Source organism: Camelus bactrianus, chromosome X, assembly GCF_048773025.1.
Source record: "Camelus bactrianus isolate YW-2024 breed Bactrian camel chromosome X, ASM4877302v1, whole genome shotgun sequence".
In the NCBI taxonomy this organism is placed as follows: domain Eukaryota; kingdom Metazoa; phylum Chordata; class Mammalia; order Artiodactyla; family Camelidae; genus Camelus; species Camelus bactrianus.
Window position 1 is genome coordinate 43,675,639 of NC_133575.1, and position 15,107 is coordinate 43,690,745.

Here is a 15,107-nt window from a genome sequence, read left to right on the forward strand (position 1 = left end):
ATAGAATCGGAATGAAAATAGTACCTACCTCATAAGGCTGTTGGGCAGAGGAAATAAGTTAATATACGTAAAGTGTTCAAAACAGTGTCTGTCATGGAGTGCTGTATAAGTGTTTGTTGTTATTATTATGACATGTCATAAAAATGGATACCTATATGCACACAACTCAGAAACTTTTTGCAAGAAAGAGGGGGGGTGTGTGCGCGCGTGCATGCGCGTGCAAGCTCACGCATGCGCACGTGGGACCTTATGAATAAGTGATTCTCTAAGTGGTATGATTTAGAGGGGACTACCCACACCTCACCCTTAATCAACACCATTGCCCGAAATTCCACCAATATAGCATATATCATCTGAGTCTTGAAGGCCAGTTCTTTTCAACAATCCCCTATTAAAATGCACATACCCCTTGGGGGGGTGTTAAGCCTTATCAACTAACACCTTAGTTGTCAGCTAACACCTTAGTTATCAGCTAACACCTTAGATATCAGTTAACACCTTAGTTGACAGCTAACACCTTAGTTCACAGCTAACACCTTAGTTGACAGCCAGCTGAGAGCAAGACCCTGCAGGACGGGCTTTTGGAAGAAGGAGGACAGGGATAGTAGAAATAGAGGGGTTTTGATAGAGTCGAGAGGAGGGCACCAGGGCCAAACCCCACCAACTTCCCAAGGTATGGAAGGGACCGACTCCTTCCTTCTAGCTGATGTCACCAGGTGTGGGTGGGGGTGAAGCAGAAGGGAAGGGAGATCATATGCCAGACATTCCCCACAGCAGCTGGTGAGTGTTGGTACAGCCAGCCTGAGCCTTCCTGCGAAGGTGGGTGGAGGTTGGGAGCTGGAATCTCTGTGTCCTACTGCCTTTCCAGCAATTCCAGCCCCTTCTCTACCCATCAATCACTTGCTGGGGGGTTAAACTAAGGGAGTTGAAGGGAAGGAATACAGGTAGATGGTCTCGATGACCTCCCCACCCCCAATTCCCACCACCCAGAACCACTGCTCTGGAAGCCTTGGGCTGGTCTCTGATTGGGCCCTAAGGGGCCACTTCCCTCCCATTGACCTTAGAGGTCAGCACTGCCAGCTCCTGCTCAGAGCCATCCGTGTCTCTGGCATTTATCATTCCATCCAAAGCCATTCCTGTTTCCTGCCTGGACCACTCCTGTTGTAATGAAAGCCATAAGCTCATTAAGTTGGGGTGAGGAAGGACTTCCTTTGATTTGTCCTCAATTTACCTCCTTCAAACTTCAAAGAGGCCTCCCACATCCACAGGACTGAAGCTTCAATGGCCCAAGTAGAGGACCCTCTGTTCACAATGCTCATGGTTGGAACATTTAAACTCAATCCATTTCTACAAACGTTGGAGACCAAGGATTCTTGGAATGATCATCTCTAGAAAGATGATCAGAGATCATCTAATCCCCTCTACACTCTCTGCTTTCCTGAACTCCCACCCATTACTCAGATCATGCAACTGAAGCCCAAGGAGGTTATTAGTCCCTGATATATATACACATGCTCATAGAGTGGACAAAGCTCTTGAGCACAATTCCCACATGGCACCCCCAGAACAATCCTATAATGCATGATTATCATGCCCAGGTTAGAGAAGAGAGAATTGAGGATCAGAACTGCTTAAGACCTTGCCCAAGACTTCAGAGCAAAGATGTGGCAGAGGTGGACTCCAAACCAAGTTTTCAAAGGCACTTTCTGGGATGAGGGAGTGGTTAACAGCACGGCCTTTGGAGCCAAACAGATGTGGGATTGAGTTCCAGTTACGCCACCCCCTAGGGTGTGGACCTGGACTTTTGGCAAGCTTCCCAAGCCTCAGTTTCCTCCTCTGAAAACCAAGAGTTATGACTACCACTCTCATGGGATTGTCCTTAAGAGGAAGGGAGCTGATGCCCTGTGAAGTGCTTATTCCTGCAGTCCACAAATATTTAGTGAGCATCTGCTTTGTGCCAGGCACCGCTTTAGGCCACAGGGATACAGCAGTGAACAGAACCAGACGACAACCCCTGCCTTCATGGAACTTACAGTCTAGCATGGCAGAAGTGTGTGAGGACGTAAATGAGCAAGATAACATCAGCTAGCGATGTATGCTCGAAAGGAAATAAAACAGGGCTGTGGGATAGGCAGGAGGTGACTTTAGACTTTGGTGACTTTTGAGCTGAGACCAAAATGAGAACAGAGTCTCGGGCAGAGGGAAGAGCAAGTGCAAAGGCCCAAGGTAAAACCCTTGATCCCCTCCACATTTATATCTCTTGCCCTGACTGTTCTACTGAGCTCCAGACAGCTGCCTTCCTTGCTTAGATGTCTAACAGGATCTTCAAGTTAACGTGGCCAGAGCAGAGATCTTGAGTCCACCCACAAACCATTTTTCCCCAACTGCATCCCAGCTCAGTAAATGATATCACCATCCAGCCAGTTGCTTTAGCCCCAATCCTGGGAGTTACCTTTGAATCTCTTCTGTTTCGCACCTCCTACATCCAATCTGTCTACAAGTCCAGCCACTCTATTCCCCCATATATTCTAATCCATCCACTCCTCAGCACCCCCGCTTCCATCAATCTGGCTCAAGCCACAATCCTTGCTCACCTCCATGGACCTCCCTTCACCCCCACCGTCTATTGTTAATGCAGAGAAACCAGAGTGAGTCTTTGAAAAATGCCAATCAGATCAGGTTACTCTCTTGCTTTCCCACTGGCCTCTCTTCTGGCTTAGGAGAAAACCCCAAGTCCCCCACCCTCTGGCCTGCAGGGCCCTGCCTATCTTGGCCCTTGCCTGCCTCTCTCACTCAGCCCTTGCCACTGCCCCCTTGCTCGTTCCCCTCCAGTCCCACCAGCCTTCTCCTTGCTGAGCCCCCAGGCATGACAGAGCCCTTAGAATGGAGTAATCACTCGGATGTAAGGTGGTGGGTAAAAAAAAGAGGGAGAAGGAAGGTGGTTGGGGCAGGGAAGAGAGAGGAGAAGGAGGGACACTGGAAGCTCAGACTCCAGACACAGCGGCTGAGTGAAGCCACGGCCTCTGGCCTGGGAGAGGTCTGGGTGAGCCTCCTCTGTCTCCCACCTCTCTCCTGACTGAAGAAGGAGCCCACCTCTTCCTGGTCCAGCCTCACAGGCCCACTTCTCCTTCACCCGGATGGACAGCTGAGGCCACAGGCATAGATGAGTTTGTCAAGGTGAGATCCTGGAAGGAGAAGAGGAGGACTTCCAGGGAAACTGTGGAAAAGCCTGGGAAGGTGTCACAGGGGGAAATGAGGGCCCAGAAGGCCCCTGGAGTTCTGCAGAAGCCCAGTAAGGAGGGACCGGACGACCATGTCAAAACCAGCAAGTGGCTGGGGTCCAGGACCAAGCTCGGAGAAGATGACTTTAGTCATACAGACATGGCTGGCTTCCTCAGTGAGAGGGGAGTGGAGGGCAGGCCAGGCCAGAGGACAGGGAGCTAGATGCTTGGTGGTGAGAGGGGGAGGTGAACAGGAGGTCGGGAGTTTGAGGATCCTGGAGGAGAGGATTTTTTTCGGATGGGGAAAACTGGGATGTCTTTGCAGGCTGAGGGCAGGGAGCCAGCAGAGGGGAGAGAATTAGTGGAGTGCGGTCCCTGTCCCCAGGGAAGGGGCTGGTTAGACTCAAGAGGAGGGTCACGCCTTCATCTGAGGAGGGTGGGGGTGGGGAGGGGAGGAGGGCAGTTGAGAAGGGGAAGGGGGAAAGGGGAAGGAGGGAAATGGGGCTCAAGCTCGTGGCCATCGGCTTCCTGATATATCCCTTCCTTTCCTTGCCCTGCCAGCCGTTAACCATCAAGGGCAATGCCAGCCAGCTGTTCCCCAGCTCTGGCATTTATCTTCAAGGGATGATGGGGGAAGGGGGTAGGCAATGATGTGGGGTGCTATAACCACCCCATTGTTCTGCCCTGGGGCCTCTGGGCACAGTGGACTCAGGTGACCAGGACAAGTGGAGCTTGTACCTGATGCAATCTCTCTCCCTGACCCCCTTGCCAGATTTCCAAGTCCCAGATCAGCATGTTCGACTGCCAATTCCTACAGCCACCCCCTAAAATCCCACCTCTGCCTCAATGTGCAGGGGAAGCTAAACCTGGCTGGAGACTGGGGACACTGTCGGGGATGCCACTGGATGGTCTACTGCTGCTCCAGGCCCACAGGTTCTGTGCCAGGACTTTTGCACATATGAGCAGCCACAGTTAATGCCCCTAAAGATCTTATGGGCAACATTGTTTTATTATGCTTGTTTTACAGTTGAGGGAACTGAACTTAAAGAGATGCCACCATTTGACTAAGGTTACCCAGAACTATTCACCAAGAGAAAAAGTCCCCAGGAGTTGTCTGTCCTAGATCTTAGTGTGTGTCCAAAGGCAGCAAGCAATAGTCACAGAAGCAGGAAAGGCACTCTGAGCTCATCTTAGGGCCACCAGTCCCAGTGCAAATGGGAAAACAGAGGATCTGGCAGGGAGAGTGACTTGGCCAAGGTCACACAATGAATGGAAGTCGGATCTGTGTCACCTGGCTTCCTGGCTGGTCAAGCTACCTGGGTCAACTGGCAGCATCAGGATCAGTGCCAGCCCAATGGGGCCATGGAGGACGAAGGATAAATGAAGTCATGGAGAACAGCCAAGAATGCGTGAAGTTCAGTAGCCTAGGAGAGCAGGGACATGTCTGCCTGTTCCATGTCCTAATAAAATACCCGGCATGAGAGTCAGGGCACAGTAAATGTATGTGGGACGGACGGACAAATGGCTAGGTGGACACATGTCTGGAACAAACCCAGAGGAAGGCCCAGCCAGGACACTCCACACTGGTCCCACATCTTCTCCTGCAGCCAGGACCCCACTCCCCACCCTGGCTGCCTGCAGGCCAGACCCCAGGGATCTGACTCCCCCTAAGCTGGAGAGGGGTGAGGAGGGAACTTTGCGAAAATTGGCCTGGGGTTTTGATGGAAAAACCCACAGAGGCACCATCAGTAAGTCCCTCATTCTTCTTTCTGACCTCACTCCAGGAATGTCCTCTGAAGCCCTCCTTTACCCTGTCAACAAAGCAGAAGCCCCTGCTCCTGTACAAATGTGCCCACCACACTGCTTTCCTGATTGGGGCGCTAATAAAGCAAGCCCTTTTCAGCCCCCAGAGCCTACAGGGCACAGCTTTGTGGCTGGGGCTGACACGTCTGACCCACCTGTCTCCAGGGCCCCTGGCCTGCTTAATTCTCTGGGGCCCTCCCTCCTTCCCATTCTTCCTATCCCCTTCTCACCCACCTTACCTGCCCATCCACCCCCTGCAGGTGCTCAGGGAGGACGAGTTTCTGCTCTGCAGCAGGGATCAGTAGGCACAAGTCCTCACACATGGACACCAGCCCACATCCTTGCTCACACACAGGCACACACACTCCCGAGGTTGTGCACACTCAAATCAATGCCACTGGACACACGTCCTGGAACGTGTCACTCCCCAGGCACACACACAGACTTGGGTCAGAGATAGACACACATTCAACTAGACCCAGGTACACACCTCTCCTGCCAGGGCCAGGCTGTGAGGTTTCTTCACTGGGTGGACCTGTCTTTGTTGATGTGAGAGAGAGAACAGAGGCTGGGCAGGATGGCAGATATAACTGTGTCTTTTGTGGTTGGAAAAGTTCTAGGATCCAGAGAAAACAAGCCAGGGTTTGGACCTAACTCCCCTCAGCCTCCCATGCCTTTACCTCTCAGTTGGGACTTCTTCCCCAAACTCAGCTCCCTGCCCAGGGCCCAGCTGGTGTTCTGGCCTAACCTGGCTCTGCCCAACCATGTCCTCTGGGAACCACACATGTGGCCAGGGCTCAAGTGACAGGCCTCAACTGGCCCAACCTGGGAAGCTGTTCAGTTGTGGAGGAGGACCCCCCCAGGTCAGAGGTCATCTTGTGCTCCCCTCCTGAGAGAGGGCAGCCCAGAGCCTCCAAAACCTTTGCCAAAGAGAAGGCAGGAGGTTCCCTCAAAGAGGAAGCCATATTTCCCAGGATAGCCAGGCCCGGCATGGCTCCTGTTAAGAGGAAGTGAGAAAAGCTCTGCGTGGGGCCGGCAGAGCTGTGGGTAAAGGGTAGGCAGCACTTCCTGGCCCCTGCTCTGCTGAGCCCTCACAAAGGATTCCCTAAACCCCTCACTGCCCGCACCCCCACCCCATCTCTCCCATCCTGCCTCTCCTGTCTTCACCATCCTTCTCCTGATCCTCTCATGAAAAATGGATGGAGCTTTTATTAAACTGTTTTCTCTTCAAAGGAGCTTTCAATTTTTAATGTTTTGCTGGGGTCGGGGAGACAGATTGGCCCAGACAGAACGTGGGTGGGGGCAGAAGAGGTCTGCCCTGGACTGGGGGAGAGATAGGGAGAAGGAGGGGCTCTAGATCTGGCTGAAGGTCAGAGAAGCCGGCAGCAGAAGAGATGAGTCTTTGGGGGTGGAAATACTTTCTTGGGTGGGACACAACTCTGCCCTTTTCCCCACTGCTCTCCACCTTGGACTGGGAGATCTTCAAGGGAAGTGGACCAACTCATGCTGAACACCTACTGGGTACCAAGCTAGCCATTTGATGTACAGATGCCCCACTGACTCACAACCCCACTCCAGTGATGGGAGACAGTAAAACAGTGATAAAGAGCAAAGACTCTAGAGTCAGCCCACCCGGTTTCAAATTCTGATCTCGCTGTTTGCTTGCTATGTGTTGCTGGGCCCATCACTTAATGCCTCTGAGCCTCAGCTTTTCCCACATGTCAAATGGGGGAAGGAGTAACTGTCTTGTAGGATTGCTCTGAAGATGTGGCGAGATCATGTAGATCAAATGCACATACATATCTAACACTTAGGAAGCCCTGGCTACATCCTTATGGTGATAGTGTGATCATCATTGTCTACATCTCACAGATGATGAGGCTGAGTCTCTAGGAGCCTAGGGGTTGACATTTAAAGTTGCAGGGCCACTAAATGGTGGAGCCATACATCACACTGCCTTTGAAGGGTAGAATTCTGCCTTCTTGAGCACTCCCTATGGCTGACACAGAGTTGGCGGTAAGAAAACATGTGCTGAATAATTATTCCTGCTGTCTGAAATTTTGCTCTTTATGCCAACCTAGTCTCAGTTTACTGTGTCCCCTTAGATGAATCCCTTTACTGCTCTGGTGATGGAGATCCCAGTCCCACACCTCCATCCTGGGCTGTCTTGGCAGATGTAGCCAGTGTGGAAAGGGGAGGGATGGGAGGAGCTCATTTTCTTAGCTGGGAGAGTAAGCCCCCAGTTGGACTAGACAGCCCAGGACAGGGACCCACAGTCCCAACTCCATGGTGCCTATCACTGTGTCGGGTATTTAAGTTTGGTTCTGCATTAGAGTATGTCCTTTTGTAAAAATTTCACTTTTTTATTGTAAGATTGTTGTTTGCTAATTACAAAAGTCACACATGGTCATTATAGGAAATTTGGAAAATACAGAACAATCTTTAAAAGAGGAAGAAACCTACTTTGAATCCATAATGACTACAGGGTTGATTTGACCTCAACTAGTCAACATGCCCCTCTTGGAATTCTGAAGCTGGAGGATCTGGTTCAATACGGACATTGGGGTGCATGTGTGTGGACAAAGGTGGCAGGAGACCCAGCTGAATTCAATTCATCCATGGACCCTGCGGTGCTCTAGGTACTTCCAGGAAGGAGGAGATGAGGACTTTTGTTCTAGTGTATCTGATATGGCTCCAAGTGAAATGATGAAAAAAAAAAGTTGGTTCTAAATGATAAACTAGAGAAAAACCCATACTCCTAGTCACTGGTTTTCCAGGTACTGGTCATTTTGATTTACTGTGAGATGTTTTGGCAAATTTTTCAATAACTGAAAGCATTTTTAGTGCATTGTTCATACAGAGGGAGGAGTTTGGGTTTTGTTTGTAGGGTTTTATCTCTGATTTATTTAAACTATTCTTTCTGGTCAGCTGTACTAGGGGCATTATCTCATTTTGGTGAAAAGATCGATGCATGCAGAGTCAGAGAAGCAAATACTCTGGGCCTGCGATCCAGACTGCCGCCACCCAGGAGAGAGGCCCAAACCAATTTTTGAGGGAGGGCTCATGTTGGAAACACCAAGGGGCTCGGACAACATAGACCAACACTGAGGCAGCAGTACATGGGCTGCAATGAACCATTTGCCCTGATTCCTTCCAATGGCTTCAGATATGTCTCCTTCATCTCACATCTCACCTAGTGTGCCGTGTGTGGACATTATGCCCACTGGCGTTTTCCTTGCCAATACTTTCAAGCACCATTACCCAAACAAAGCTCAGGCTAAGCCCTTCCCTGTCCCGGAAACCACATAGCACTTCAATTCTGACAGTGAGCAGCATTTCCCAATGGGAGCAAATGATTACCACGGCACAGTCAAAGATGCTAAGCAAAAGCCGCTTACACTGAAAAGGGGTGGATGTTGAAATTGGTGAGAACATGGGCTACAGAGAAAGTTGGCATCACTTGCCAAAATGCTTATTTGAAAAATTTAAAGCCAAATCACTTGAAAAGCAGATTATATTACATTTTTAAAAAGTTTTGTTTTATTTTTTGTTGCTGCTGTTTTTGGGGGGAGGTAATTAGGTCTATTTATTTACTTATTTATTTTAAATAAAATTACTGGGGATTGAACCCAGGACCTTGTGCATGCTAAGGACACAGTCTACCACTCAGCTATACCCTCCCCCTATATTGCATTTAAAGGTGATATATTCATTCTAGGTTGCACAAACTTAGGGAAGTTGGAACCAACAGATGGAAACATTTCAGTTTCGACTTGTTTGCTTTGAGGGGCAATTTGCTTAGAACCAGCAGTAAGATTTCAAAGTTCAGGGAAACATTGCTGAACAACCCAAGCAGGAAGAGCGAGTCGCAAAAGAAATCCCAAAGTATTCTTCCCCCCGGATACAAATGGAAAAATCCAGAAAACAAGCAAACATGCTTAAGGGCTCCAAAAAACTTCCCCATAGTGCCTGGAAATTACTATTACATGGAAAACCATTGACTAGAAATACTTCTTTTCAACCAATTTATAATTTCAACTAATTTGCCGTTATCACCACAAACTTGTTGAACAAGTTTGTTTCTGACGTGCTAGCATATCCTCGAAGGTATACTGGTCTTAAGTCTGAGATGAGGCCGAAGACGGCTGGCGAGCAGACACCACGTCAGGAAGCAGACAGAACACTTCCTAGCTTTGTACCCTGTGATGCAGCCACTTCCCCTCTCTGAGCCACAGTTTCCTCTTCTGTGAAATGGGGAGAAATGACCCATCCAGACTCACTTCCAGGACTATTACAAGAACCATACAAGACGGGGGGGGGGGGCGTTAAGAAGGTGTGCTTAGGACAAATGAATTTATTTATGGAACAGAAACAGACTCTCAGACATAGAAAACAAACTGATGGTTACCAAAGGGGAAAGGAGGTGGGGAGGGATAAATTAGGAGTTAGGGATTAGCAGATACAAACTACTATATACAGAATAGATAAACAACAAGGTCCTATATATAGCACAGGGAACTATATTCAATATCTTATAATAATCAATAATGAAAAAGAACACACACATATATATATATATATATATATAACTGAATCACTCTGTTGTACACCAGAAATTAACACAACATTGTAAATTGACTATACTTCAATTTAAAAAAAAAAAAGTGTACTCAAGAATCAGTCTACCTAGCTCTGCCACCTAGATTGACCTTCCTAGGCCTCATTTTCCTTATCTACAAAATAGGGGCCACATCTTTTTCAGTTGACATCTTACATGTAAAATGCCTGGCATACAGTCAATGTTCCATAAATGTTTGTTCCCACTGTGGATGGAAGACTTGGAGACTTATGATGCATGGTCATGATCTTCATATCTGTCTCCCCACACAGTGCAGGAGCTGGGGGAAGGCCGGGACGCACCCATCTAAGTATCTCTCACCAAATGGAGACACAGGAGTCACCATGGCATGAAGCTTTGAGTCCTTCTCCCTCATGAACCCTCTGGCTGGCTGGGTCTCTTAAAAAGATCTAAATGAGTCCATGTATTCATTTCTGATGAACAGAAAGAGGAGATACAAATCCATATTAGAGACATCTGAGGCACACACTTCTGCCACCCTGACCATCCCTGCCCTAGCCTGAGCCACAGCCCCTGCAGAGAATGACAGGCTGTGGGTGCCCAGCCCTCCAGTTCCAGCTCTGCTCCTGACTTGGAAGACTTGTGCCTTCCAAGACCAAGTGCCTGGCCCTCTCTGGGCTTCAGTGTCCTCTCCTGAAACGTGAAAGGACTGGACCAGATCAGTGCTTCTCAGCCTTAGAATGGAATCCACACATCTTCCCTCTCCAGGACAAAAGTTTCAGCCCAATCAGCTCCTGAGAAGAAATTCTTGGACAACTCCACCTCTAGATCTGCATGGCCCCCACTGGAGAAACATCTTTAGAATTGAACATAGGCTATGAAAATGTCTTCCAATTGTGAATTATAGCTATCTTTATAAGTGTCAGAAAAATAGCGTTCAGATTATCATGAAAAGAAGAACATAAAACTTCAATGCTCCAAGAACCTGCAACCCCTGAGAATACATTAGCAGATCCCCCCCAAATGTACAAATCCCAGGCTGAGCATCCCTGGGCCAGATGTTTGCCAGCATGCTCTGGGCCTATGCCTACTTTTATGGGCTCTTGACTGTGTATCTGCCTTAATTCCATGGACCCAGATGTCCCCCCTCTCCCTGTCCCTTCCTGTCACTCTCAGCCCCTCTGGCAGGCCAGACAGGCCCTCCACTTCCCTGCCAGGGCCCCCAGAGCAGACATGTGGTTGGAGGGGAAGACAGGCCTAGGCAGGAGTCAGCTTTCACCCTGCACTGGGGCTGGCCAACCGGGTGGAGATCCCACATCCAGCAGAGGAAATGGAGAGGACAGTCTCACCCTGAAACTTCTGCTGCCCCAGATCCCCTTCTAGGTATCTCCCAGAAAAGAGCCACTGGGTTCCCAGAGCTCCTTCTCCTTCTGTGGACACCACTCTCCTTCCTTGTCAGATGAACTCACCTGGGGAAGAGGGAACTTGTTCTACAGGTGCTGCTGACAAGGGAGGGAGAGGGGGTGGGGCGGGATGGGCAGGAAGCCAAGGTCGGCCATATTTCCATCTACTCTCTTTCCTCTGAGAGGCTGCTGAAGGCAGGGGGAGCCCTAGACCAGCACAGGGGGCAGGGGTGGGAGGGTCTAAGAAAGGCACTGGGTGCCAGGCTTGGCATCTGTCATAGACTGGCTACGGTATGACCTCACCTCCTTGGATGTCAGTTTACTCATCTGGGAAGTGGGCGGGATCCCTGTCATTGAGGCTGGGAGGAGATTATGGGGAAGAAGGCCCTTTGTTTGGCTCTTTTTTTTGTGCGGGGTAATTAGGTTTATTTAATAGAGGTACTGGGGATTGAACCCAGTACCCTGTGCATACACTGAGCTATACTGTACCCACCCCCCAAGAAGGCCCTTTGAAGACTGTAAAGCACTGGGCCCTGAGCACATGTGCACATGTGCACATGGACACGGAAGAAGACACCCCAGCATGATTTGGCCCCTCCCGTCTGTCCCAATGCTTACACTTGAGTATGTGTCAGACTCACCTGGAGGGCTTGTTAAAACACAGATTGCCGGGCCGCACCCCAGCAACGTCTAATTCAAGAGAACTGGGGTGGAGCCCAGGAATTTGCATTTCTGACAAGTTCCCAGGTGATACAGATACCACTGGGCCTGAGACTGCAGTTGGAGAACCTCATGCAAAGGATGTCATGTGCAAATGGTATCTGTGTATGCTCTTGCTGTGTGTGTTACTCTAGGTCACAGTTACTATGAACCACAGGGGCTGACCAGGGAGAGATCTCTTAGATAGCTTGCCCTCTCCCTGAGGAGCCCCCTGTGCAGAGCATGAATGAGCAATCAAGAGTTAGCCAGGAACCCCTCCCCACACACGTTCAAACGTATTCACACGCACAACCATCGTGTACACACGCTCATCTGACACCTGTATAACCTAGTGGCTAAATACCAAAGACTCAGGAACAAAGCTGCCCAAATCTGTCAGTTCCCCACCAACCCCCTTCCTAATGTGTGAACTTGGACAAGTCACTTGACCCAGCTGGGCTACAGTCTCCTCACCAATAAAAATCGGGGTAATTATCATGCTTCATAGGGTTGTTAAGAGACTCAATGTGATAATGAATGGCAATCTCTTGGAAAAATGCTAAATGTTAGCTATTTTTAGCAGTGGGCACCAAGCCCCCAGAAGAAGCTCAGTAGGAAAACAAAACAAAACAAAAATCCAGGGCAGTTTACAACCATGAACAAATTCACTTGTGTCAAAGCAGCCTTGTGGCTCAACAACGATCCACTGGGGAGGCAGGAGACCTAGACCCCAGAGCCAGGTGTCTCTAACTCACTCCCCAGGTGCCCATGGGTCAGTCCCTGGCCCTCCCTGAGCCTCAGCATCCCCATCTGTCCCATAGGGGCTGACTTGAAGCATTTGTCAGGGCCCTCTTCCAGCTCTGCCACATGGTGGGTTCATGCCCAGTGGTGCATAGCATAGGCAACAGCCGCAATGCCACAGGCCCAGCGCATGGTCCAGTTTCAGCCTTTCTGGAGCTCAGAGAAGCTGCTCACCCTCTCTGGGGCACAAGACTGCCAGCAATTCTCCCACGGCCGTCTCTTCCATCAGCTCCTCCAGCGCAAAGAGACTTGCAGCTGCCAGAGGCCTGCGAAGGGATGCCAGAGAAGACTCGTGACAACCCCTTTACCTCTGGGCCCCGCACAAGAGCAAATGGAGGCTCTGGGAGGTGGTTTCCCGCCCAAGGTACCAGGACTTGAACCCAGGACTGCCAAGCCCACTGGCCCAGGCTGTGAAAGCCTGTGTGAATCAGACACAGGAAGAGTCCCCACATTACCTCTGCTTTATGTCTTCGTGTTTGGGCTGAATGTCACCTTCTCAATTAGGTCTCAAGCTAGCCCCTGACAATCCTAACCATCCTAGTCGTGCTCTGTTTTCTCTTTGTCTGTTAGAAGCTCGAATCACCTTGTAACATAATATATAAATGGCTTATTTATTACGTCTGGTGTTTATTGTGTCTCTGAGGGTGAGGAGGTTTGTCCATGTTGTGTATTGCAATATCTCCAGTGCCTACAACCATGCCTGGCACTTAATGAGTTCTCAATAAATATTGGTTGAAAGAGCAGCACATACAATCGAGGCTCAGAATGGGGCAGTAGAAACCACATCTTAGCTGGTCTCCTTGCCTTTGCCCTCTACGCTGCTCTGAGGCTCTCGGTGACTTTCCCAAACCCCCAGCTGATCATGTCAGTCCCCTGCCTCCAACCTTTCCAGGACTCCTCATCAGCCGTGACGTGAACTCCAAATGCCTTGGCCCTTCAGGATTTGGCCTCCTTCCCCCTCAGCTCTTAGGCCACCCGACACACCCCTTGCCTTCCAACCAGAACAGGTTATTTGCAGCTTCTCCCCACTGGCCCGGTTTCACCCGCCTTTGTGCCTTTGCCCATGTGATTCTGTCTGCCCTCTGGCACCTCTGCAGCCTAGCAAAGTCTTAATCGTCCTCTATCCTTTGCTCGACTCTTCATCTTGGAAGCATTTCTCAATGAGATGATGACTTAAAGTGTTTCCTGACTCTTGCTGACCTCCTGCCCCTGCTTCTGTGCCTCCCAAACACCCTGGAGAGGCCTGGGTTCCAGCATCTGTCCCCATGATCTCTAGTCTTCATGTGTGTCTCACTCAGTGAGTCAGGAGCCTGTTGAGGGTAGGGACCCATCATACCTTAGTTGCCTCTGTGTGTCCCCAGTGCCGGGCCACAGAGTAGCTGTGTGATGACTGCGTGCATGAATGAATAAGGGTCCGCAAAGGCATTAACGAACAGCCATGAGTATCTCAATTTTCAAAAGCCCTAAGGGAGAATGAACATTTCCTTATGGTAGGCTTGTTCAGGCTAAGACATGAAGTTCTTTTTGCCTTGGGCTAGAATTATATCACCTCCATGAGGCAACCCTGGTTATCTTATGGAAAAACCAATCATATCTTTCATCTCACTGTCTACAATCTATGCCTATCTTCCCTGCCTCTGTCTGTTTATCTCATCTATCCTCTATACACACATATTCCCTAGATACTTGCCTGTGTACCTACTTTTCAACTGTCTATCAGAGGCACACGGCGGAGTGAGGATACAGCTCTGGACTCAAACAGTGCAGCTTCCGTCCTAGGTCTACCAAGCCATATGACCTGGCATGAGTAACTCAGCCCCTCTGAACCTCAGTTCTCTCCTCTGTAAAAGAGAGATAATGATAATGGTCCCTTTTGCATTGGGGTTATTGCGAGATTAAGCTAATTCTTGGTAAGCACCGGTAACAGGAAACATTCACTACATGATGATGATGGCTCTTACAACAGTGATTTAAGGGGGAGGGTACAGCTCAATGGTAGAGCGTGTGCTTAGTGTGCATGAAGTCCTGGGTTCAATCCCCAGGACCTCCACTGAAAATAAAAATAAAATAAATAATTATCCCCTAAAAAAGTCTGTAAGTTAAAAAAAGAGTTTTTTTTTTTTAAACAGCGATATAAAATAGTGATTTGTATCACCAGCTTTTCATCAAATGATTTGGGACAGCTGAACAAATGTCATAAAATAGAAAAGGATCAAAATATGTACTTGAGAGAAATCATGATAAAGAAAAATAAGGTAGGAAAATACTAAAGCCAGAAGTAAGATTGACACACACACGCATGCACACACACAAAATGCCTTCTCTAAATTTCTATACAGCTACTAGAGCCTACATTTGGCTCTCAGCTCCCCTGGTAGCCACATAAAAGAGGGAAACATCATCAATTATAAGCTTCACAGCATCTGTAACATCGAAATAAACCAAGTGTTCAGGGAAGCATGGCTTTCCCTGGTCAGAAAAGAAATCACATCTTCCCCTCAGTCCCTCACAAAAAGAGGATACTGGGAGAAGCGACCACCTGGTGTCCTCAACAACAACCCTGCAGCCAACGAGGACCAGGCTAACTTCCTCACAATGTTC